The sequence below is a fragment of the Erinaceus europaeus genome, chromosome 16 (genome assembly GCF_950295315.1).
Source record: "Erinaceus europaeus chromosome 16, mEriEur2.1, whole genome shotgun sequence".
Classification (NCBI taxonomy): domain Eukaryota; kingdom Metazoa; phylum Chordata; class Mammalia; order Eulipotyphla; family Erinaceidae; genus Erinaceus; species Erinaceus europaeus.
Window position 1 is genome coordinate 63,900,009 of NC_080177.1, and position 9,941 is coordinate 63,909,949.

Consider the following 9,941-nt stretch of genomic DNA (forward strand, 5'->3'; position numbering starts at 1 on the left):
CTGGTACGCCCGCCGCCGCGCCGAGGCTGCCTCGGGCCGGGGATGCCCCGCGCCTCGGGGAAGGAAGGAGGGCCCGGGACTGGGCCGGGGGCGCGGGGCGAGGGCGAGGGGCCGCGCGGGGGCTACTTACTCGGGGCCCGGAGCCCGGGAGCTCGGGCGCGGCGGCGGAGCCAGGCCTGGGGCGGGCAGGCGGGGGCGGCTCAGCGGTGGGCGTCTAGGACGGCCTTCCCACACGAGGGGCGCCCAGAGCGGAAAGCTCGCCACACGGTGTCGAAAGAAAGCAGGGAGCACATGCCCCTCCGCGTGTGTCCTCCTTGCCTCGCCTTGCCTCGCCTCTCCCCGCGGCCCGCAGCCCGCGGCCGGCCGTCGCCCCCGCGCAGGCTGGCTTGGCGTCGTCCTCTCCCCGCCGCTCCCGCGTCGCTCCGAGTCGCACGCGAGTGGCCGCGAGCGCGATCACCCTGGAAATGTTTTCATTTTGCTTATTGACATTGCAGGGGGGTGCGGGCGGGGGAGGGTGGGCGTCTATTTCTTTCCGGTTTTTTTTTTAAGCCTTCCTATTTTTCGCTCCCTCTCTTTTTCTTCTTTTTTGTCCTCTGTTTCTCAAATGCTTTTTATTTAATGTGAGCCTCAATCCTGAAATAACCGCAGGCAGAAGCCAGCCCTTTCTCCACCCACCCCCAGCAGCCTCAGGAAAAGGGTCCCAACACCCCAAGTCCTTCAGCTCTGGGACTAGGCAGATTGGGCTAATGGCTGGAGTGAGTGGGGGCCTGTGGCGCGGGGGGGGGGGGCTTTAAAAGGACCCCGTGGCCGGGGGCAGGGCCCAGCATTTCCCAGCCATTGGAATTTGGTGTGGAGCACACTGATCAAAGGCTGTTTCATCCCACATGGGCACAAAAACATACATTTTTATGGAGGATGTATCCGCCAGAAGAGGGAGGTGGAGAAGAAGCATAAATGCAAAACACCTTTCCCCTCCTCTGGAAGGTAACTAATCATACCGTGCAAACATTTCTTCACTTGGGTAAAACCTCCAAATGATGTGGCAGATTGGGTATTTTAAGAAAGCAGAGAAAGAAAAAGGTTGTGCCTGTGGGTGATGTAAAAACACACTTGGAAAATAAAAAATGCAGTAAATAGGTGAATACTGAAATTGGGGCGATTTCACTGTGCCCAGCTCACCCTCTACCTTGAAATTCGGAGTCAGACACAATTATAAATAGTGATTCTTCAATGTAGATATCAATAAATGCGATGAAGGAGATTTAAACACTGCACTAAACATCAAATACCCTTTCACTGTATGTACATATTCCCCCCTGCCTACGAGTTTCCATACATTAAAAGATGATTTGCACCTGGAGAAAGTGAAGGGTTCCAGCCATCAACACTGATAGTGACATGGCCCCAAACATTGACTCTTAAGCTTGGGATTTCTTACAGAGCCCGGTGAGCTAATGGACTTTGGGATGGATCTGTGGACCTTCCTCTTCCTGCTCGCTTTTCCTCCTCCCACTCTTCTCCCTTCCTCAGGCCTATTATTCCTACTTTTCCTCAATTCTTTCCCCTCCCGCCTCCCCCTTTTTCCACTTCCTCCTTCTCCCTCCATTCCTCTCCTTCCATTTCTCCACCTACTCCTCCCAGTTCCTTCCCTCCCCGCAGCCCCCCTTCTCATCACCACTTATAATGGCACACAAGGGCTCCCTCTGAGGTGGACTGCCCGGTACGTTTTCGTAGTCGGTCTAGCGTGAAATGATTCGGTGTAACCGGATTCTTGGGGAAGGACAGGTTACGTAAACATTTACTGATGTGGAGTAACTATACTATTTGTACTCTGATATGCAGGAAGGAAAGTGTTGATTAACACAGAAGAAAAAAAAAGCGAAATTAGCTGATTGCATGCTCATAAGTGCAAGCTGTCATTGAACTGCTTTTAAAATAGACACAGCTGGGTGTTTGTGTTGAAAAATTTCTTGTGTTTTTGCTAATACTGAAATAAGCATGATTTTGTATACCAAACATTTTCAGATCATTAAAATTTGTAATCTGTGCTGGTTTTAAACACAAAGAAAAGAAACAGAATCATTTCGATGTAAAATTTGCTGATATTATATTAACTCAATCAGGTCTGTACAAATTGTGCATTGTGCCTCCTAAAATCTGTTTGATCAATTTAATACACAAAGTGCCAAACGTGGGTATTGTTTGTTAACATTGGACATTTTATTCAAATCTGAGCTCAGCAGCAAACTGGGGAAGCATTCCTTCAATACAACACTAGCACTGACTGATGAATTTTTAATGCTTTGAGGTGTTTCATAGGTCAAAGCTGAGTGTGCATTGTTTTGGGATCCTGCATACATTTTTAGCAGGTGTAAGAAAGTTTTTTCTTCTGTTTACTCTCAAAGACCAAAGACTGGGGTCTGCTAATGAGAGATGTAATAATCTGATTTTTATGTGCCAGGAGCATATATTGACTGGGAAACTGTTTTGCATGCAAATCAAGAATGTGTTATATTACTTTAAGGATGGCATATATGCAAGTCTTTCAAATAAGATATTGGTGCAGGAATAGATAGAAGGTTAATATAACCATACTAAGATTGATTCTCCCCAATGACAAAGGTCATTTGCAATTTTGAGGGAAGTAACTTTGAATTCCTCTTAGTCATTTAAATTAGATTTTATAGTGAGATACAGTGGATATATATACATATGTATATATATATATATATATATATATATATATATGGCTTGTTTAACAAAACATGCTCTGTTTACTCAGCAGCCTACATTTGTTCCAGCAATGGCTTCTTTTGAGAACTGCTACTAGATGAAATGGAGGGGGAGGGGTTCCTGGACAGAGTATTGTGCAAGTTGAAAGTCCCTGATGGGGCTTTGTATATCCTACCGACCAATTTGGGTGCAAATTGGATTTGAAAGATTGCCCACTTCCACCTCATGGCTCTTCTCTAAGCATATGAAGCCCTCAGTCTGTATTTCCATCTCACTCTGTCTCTGTGGTTACCTTCAGAAGACCGAGGGCATCCAGTGGTCTCAGATTTGAAACTAATTTTGCATCACTCCTTTTTCCACCCTCATTATCAACCTAATCATGGCTTTTCACACACATGCATGTACAACTAAATGTACACTGTTAGCAAACCAAAGCAGTAGTCAAAGCAAATGCTTCCTGGCCTATATATAATGGTAAATATCTCTTTTCTCTCTGCCCCCACCCCCACCTCAGAACAGGCCTAGGAAAGAGTGAGTAGCTCCAAGGGAAAAATTGCTGAGGAAATTAATTAGATTATTCTGTTTCTACTTTTAATTAAAAACCAAGATTCTACAGCTCACTGTATCTGAGTGGGGAGCAGCAGATCATTTTTTTCATTTGATAGTTACAGTATGTTCCTTAGTGGCCTTTTTCTTACTTTGCATTAGTGCTTTACTTTTTTCCTGTTAACTGCTGGTTTAAAGGAGGGTGGGCCATATTTACCTAAAATCCACTCAGCTCTCTGATCCCTGGGCAAGTGTCCTTGGAGCGGTGCTGAGTGCCCTGCTCTGGCTCTTCCTGCAGATGGATAGTTGAATCCCCGAGTGGGTGATGTTTAGGAGCCAGCTGAACCTATGAAGTGGCACCCGGGCACTTTCAGACAGTCAGTGAAGAGAAAGGTCTGCCCTCAATGGAGCCAACTCTTCTGTAATCCCTTTCTAACAGCAGGTAATGGTGTTAACATTTAGTGATTATAAGTTACTCTTTAGCGTGTTGTATCCTTGTTCTGTGGGTTTTGGTTACAGGTTATACGATTAGGTTTGCGAGAACAGTAGTGAACTAAACTTCTCAGTAAGAGGTCTTCACACCAGGGAAGTGTTACTTTTCTGCAGCAGCCCTGCCTCGTCACTCATTAGGGAGCTGCAGGTTGTCAAGCGGCTGCTCTCAGCATGCGCGCGCACCCTCAATACCCAGGGGCGAGCGTGTGTGTGTGTGTGTGTGTGTGTGTGTGTGTGCGCACAAGTGCGTGCGTGAGCACCCGTGTGCACACACACGTGCACACGAAAACACACACACACACACACACACACACACACACACACACACACACTGAACTAAACTAAATTAAGAAGCCAGTGATTAAGACAAGCGTCTACTAGGCCTGTCATTTCAGCATTCTTCCATCATAACATTGTGGCACCGGCAATTTTGCTGAGAACCTCAAGAAAAAAAAATCTGAGAGCCTCGTAATTGAGAGTCGAAATGTTTAACTTGTATAATCTAGGGAACATTTTGGAAGTGAGAAAGTCCAAGGTAAAAAAAAAAAAAGAAGTATGGAAGAGAAAGAAGAGAACCTCAGTAGAGATCCATGGCAGATGCTGCCAGAAGTTCAAGTTCTCTGGAGATCAGTGCATATTCATCTAAAAGAACTTTCGTGAGGGTTATAGCAAAATATACTTGGGAGAAGCTTCTTCCTAATACCACATCTGAGAGAGCCAGGCACAGAGATACTGGCCAAAAATACTACCATCTCAGGCATGAAAAACATTTAAGTTCCTCCTAATGATCTCTCAGGCAAATAACACTATACACCCTTTTTAAGTGTAAAATGCCCACTTGTTTCCAGTTATTTGCCTGTATATTTGAGAGTGTTGAGAATGAACAATTTGTAGAAGTTGAGTCCTTGATAGTGAGGGGAGGGATGTACTTTTCTTGACTCAATCTAATTGGGAGAAGTGCCCTCCCCCACCACACACACATTTGGGATTAGTGAGCCCTGAGAAGTCAGCCTTTCCTCTATTTTCCCAAAGAAATAGTGCAATCCATCCTTAAAAGGGGCCAAGGAAAGCCAGAGAAATACAACAAATTGGAGGGGTGGTAATAAAGGCGAACATCCCTCTAGTCTATCTGAAAAGAGAGGAAGTGCAGCTTGGCAGGAGAGAGCACACAAGACAATACTACTTTGGCTTTTCCATCAGTGGGACACCAAAAGAGGGGTATTGTCTTTATAAACAAGCATGTGGTGGAGAAAATTTGATAGGGTTCACAATTTTGAACTTCTAAATATTTTCATCATTGTACTCTAATTGGAATTAAGCTGAGCTGCATTTTGATGTCTTGTAGGAAGCTGAATGATCTACTTTAGAAAATGTTATAGGACTCTTCAGAGAATGTGGGACATTGAATCCCCTCTATTTTGAGGAACTGGTCCAAATGGTCCACCAAATCCCAATGATTGTGAAGGAAAACGGAGTGGTGTGACTCAGTAGCAAGTAGAAATAGCAATGACTAAGATGTCCAGCTCCTTCTGAATAAGTCACCCTCTCGATATTAAAAGTACATGAGGAAAAAAGTACATTAGGAAAAAAGTACATTAGGAAAGCCTAAAGACATTTTATGAGATTTTTAGTTTGTCTTAGGAAGTGCTTGCACCCAATGATGACCTGTGAAGGAATGGAGAAAGGTGTGTGTGGTGGTGGGGGGGAGGAACACACACACACACACACACACACACACACACACACACACACACACACACACACACCTGGGGGTTGGTGGACAGGTTCAGAGACTCAAAGAGATCCCATCACCCCCAAAACCCCCTTTGGCACAGGAGTTGTATAAGAGAAAATCAACAAGTTACTATTAACTTTCAAACATACATACGTCCTTAAAAAAAAAAACTGCTTGGACAAACCAATCAGTTTTTCACTTGGTACCTATTTCATACCCACCTGCCTCTTCAGGCTCCCACGGTGGTTTCCTGTAGGTGTCTTTCCCTTCCCCCCACAGCCCGAAACATTGGAGAAATCAGTTGAAGAAAGAAGCCCTTCCCCAAGCTCCCCCGCCCCTCTTCCCTGGTTCCCCGCTGCTCACCAGTTTCAGGCCACCACAGCTCGCTCGCTGGGTTTCCCCGCGGGGAGCGCCTCGCTGTCTGGCTTCAAGGTCTGCGTCCTCCCGGCTGCTCCATCGCACACCCAGTGCTCCTTTGTCGCCCCAGCCTGAGGAGCACAATCAAGCCAGAGAACTTGCTTTTAGGTTTCATTTCTAGACACCCCCCACCCCCTCCTTAAAGTTACCTTTTTCTGCTTAGATGTCTCATATTTGCCCCTCAGACAAGAAACCACGTACACAGATCAATAATTTTGGGCTAAGAGGTCATCTACCATGTAGAACGCAGAAAAGAGAGAGAGAGAGAGAGAGAGAGAGAGAGAGAGAGAGAGAGGAGAGAGAGGAGAGAGAGAGAGAGGAGAGAGAGATCAGGTTTTAAGCTTATTTGTCTAAAGCACAGCTCAGAGTTTAAAAGACAGGGATGCTGTGCTGATGAAGTTAATGAGAATATTCAGTTACATCTTGAGGAGGGGGTGTTGAACCCAGTGGGGCTGAGAGCAGTTCTAGTCTATTTCTCTCCGGCCCTTGGGAAGGAGGTGCAGGAGGCTTGGAGAGGAGCTGCTGAGCGAGCTACAGGCAGAATGGCGTCAGGAGCCAGTTACCGTTATGCTGTGAAAATAAAAGAAACCGACGCCTCCATTCCAGAATCTACAATCAAGGTAGCTGCAAATAGAAAGATTCTTGTTTATCAATCTCAGAACCTTCCTTCTGGGTTTGTTATTAAGGCTCGCAGGAAAGAGAGTAGCATTTGCGAAGATAGCAAGGCCGGACAAGTTTGACTACGGGCATGTGAATTGTGCATCACATCGGTGAAGAGCATTTCTTCTTCTGCACCACCCTCCCTCCCTCTCTTCCATCCTTTCTCTTTCTTTCTTCCTTCCTTGCTTCCTTCCTTCCTTCCTTCGTTTCTTTCCTCCTTCCTTCTTCCCTTCCCTTCCCTTCCCTTCCCTTCTCTCTTCCCTTCCCTTCTCTCTTCTCTTCTCTTCTCTTCTCTTCTCTTCTCTTCTCTTCTCTTCTCTTCTCTTCCCTTCTCCCTTCCCTCCCCTCCCCTCCCCTCCCCTCCCCTCCCCTCCCCTTCCCTTCCCTTCCCTTCCCTTCCCTTCCCTTCCCTTCCCTTCCCTTCCCTTCCCTTCCCTTCCCTTCCCTTCCCTTCCCTTCCCTTCCCTTCCCTTCCCTTCCCTTCCCTTCCCTTCCCTTCCCTTCCCTTCCCTTCCCTTCCCTTCCCTTCCCTTCCCTTCTCTTCTCTTCTCTTCTTTTCCCCTGGAGCACGGACTTCTTAGTTAAGACAGAGGATGCCTCAAAGAAATCAAAGCATTGGATAAGCCTGGCTGGCTCTGAGATCTACCAGTGCAGCTGGCAGGCGGCTGCTTCGAGCTGCCTCGGAGCTAAGGGGTGTAGGGCTTGTTCACTCCCAGTGGTCCCGTCCCAGCTCTCTCTGCGCACACGGATCGCTGCCCCATAAACCTATTCTTTGGCCTTAGAGCAACACTCCAGGAACAGCCGGCTCTAGGTGGCTAGATTATCTGCTCTTCCTCTCAGCTGGCTAACACTAAAGTAGGCCCCGTAGCTTTCCCGGAGGAAGTTCTAAGTACACATCCTCAAGCAATTGGAGGCTGGAAGATTCCAGTTTGTGTGTGTGTGTGTTTTCAATAATGAAGTCTGGAATCACATATAAGACTTTGTTTTTCCTTATTTCATTATATGTATTTCCTTCTCCTTATGGGTGTTCATGTTTATTAATCACACACACTGATTTACCTGAAAAAGTGCTTAGTGTGTCTTTCTCACACACTCATTCCTCATCCATTGTCCCCTGCAACATTCTGATCTGATAGTGTGGCTGGTTGGGATCAATTAGCTGTGGATTTTGCCCCAGGAATGCTCCCCAGGGCAGGCTAATGGAGCCAACTTATTTCCAGTGACTTCTTGCCCACATGTGTATCCACGCCAGGGCTTTAGAAGCTGTTCAAAACCAGAAGCTGTTCAAAACCCCTAGCCTTGGTTTCACTTGATTTTGTTATTGTTGTTATTGATAAATATTGGGTCACACACAAGCCACTTGTCAGAGCCTTTGGCTTCACTCACAGCTGCAGATCCTAGTAGGGCATTTGAGTCATGTCCTAGGAACTGGAGAGATTCATTGGGAAAAGAACTGCACATTCTTTATTCCTTCAGTTGCGGTAATGACCTCTTAAAAGTGTACATCTTATTTTCCTTCTGTCACATTTATTTCTTGGCTTGCTCAGGTATATATGAACACCAGGTAGATGTCTGTGTATTTTCCTCCCTACCTTTTTGTTGTAATTTTTTTTTAAATAAGGATAAACCATTGATCCCAGTTTTCTATGTATACGTGGAACCAAAAAGAATACAGGTCAGTAGACAGATAATTGTTGTAATTGCAGGTGTGTGTGTGAGGAGAATGATTGGGTAGGTAGGACATTTGGGGCATGTGTAATTGAGTAATATATACAGTTTATCTTCCAACCAGTATTGTGTATACTTTTCCCCTTGACACATATTGCACATAAACTGAACCCATGGCTGGCTTGTCTTGGCATGTCTGAAGCCCCAGACACCCAACTGTATCATTATAAGAAAGAGACAAAACCCCTAAAGACTTGAGACTGGGAAGAGACTGCCTTTGGGGTGAATGGGGAGTTTGTCTAGGCTTGGGACTTTTTGGTAAACAGACACACTATCTCACGCAGCCTGGCAGCACAGAGTTCAGGTCTTCTTGGCTCTGAATTGCTGGGAGGGGGTAAGGATAGGAGTGGGGAAAGAAACAGCTGATTTTTAGACATTTTAAAGGGACTCTTTCTATTTATTAGTGTTACCAAAGTGTACGTTACTAAAGAAACAACAAAACAAGCATAAAGCTGCAATTTTCAAGAAAATAGGATCCCCAAATATAAAAATAAAAAAGTAGCAGATAAGATGTATAATTCAATCAAATTACACAAAATTGCTTGAAAATCCAGAACAGTAGCGATCCATTATGCCTCTGTTTTATTAGTGACAAGTACAATTACTCTAAAATAAAGAACACTGGTGAATATATAATTGGCTGTAATCATGTTAGTGTTTGAATAAAAATGACGGGAACATTTAACACTTTGACAACAAAATGTTCAGAAATAACTTATTTATTCAAACAGTTTTTATTTTCCACCAAGTGAAGGAGAAACACAGTTTGCTTAGGAAAACCAATGACTTTCCCCTGCAATAAATAAATATCCAAAAGGGGAAAAACAGCCCCACACCTCTATATTATTACTATTATTATTTTTAACCAGCAAGAAGCTTAATGTTGTATTTGGACTCAGTATTCGCCTAACGGTTGTTGGGCACCAACGCCCGCCACCTAGAGGAAGAGCTCTGTAGCTCACCCAAAGCCAACCTCTTTTCAGGCAGTGACCTGGAGAATCAAAGTTAATATTCTTTTGCAAATTGCTCTCCAAACTATTCCCCTCCTCCACACCCTCACATGTCCCTTCCGCCGTACGACGTCGTCACAATATTTTCTTAGTAATTGCTCAGTGCAACTGACAGAGGCCCAGAGTCCCTAGCAGCACCGTGCTCTCCCAGGAAAGCGCCAACGCGCATTGGGGAAACAGAATATTTAGGTCTGGGGAAGCAATCCACTTTCACCCACACAGTTCTTACAGAGCAGTCAGAATCTGGGTCTTGCAGAGAACGTCTGATACCAGAACCACCACATTCCGATTTTGGTGTGTGTGTGGTGTGCTGTGGTGTGTGGTGTGGAGGGGAAAGGGGATTTTCTTGGAGAAAATACAACTTCGCACTTTGATTTTGTAGGCTAGTTGCTTTTTTTTTTTTTTTTTTTTGTAACTTCTCCCCAATCTACACTCTCCTAATCTCCCCCAAATAGAAGGTACAAGATTATCGCTATTTCGAATCAAATCACTGAGCCAAAGGTGGCTTTTGGTATTTTGAGGTGGGTTGCCTGGAGTACTGAACTTAGAACATTAAAGGAAGACATTGCGTTTAAGGAAGAGTTACCCCTGTGGCCCGGACCATAAGACAGACCCAGGGG

At 45.3% G+C, this 9,941-nt stretch overlaps 1 long non-coding RNA gene across 1 annotated transcript; it reads right to left on the bottom strand.

Moving 5' to 3' along the window:
• Positions 1 to 358: 358 nt before the first annotated feature.
• Positions 359 to 6,198, bottom strand: LOC132533469 (uncharacterized). Its single transcript, XR_009545363.1, has 3 exons — positions 6,073 to 6,198; positions 5,870 to 5,994; positions 359 to 458 (listed from the first exon to the last, which is right to left on the bottom strand). It is a non-coding gene; the product is annotated as an uncharacterized LOC132533469 (long non-coding RNA).
• Positions 6,199 to 9,941: the final 3,743 nt, after the last annotated feature.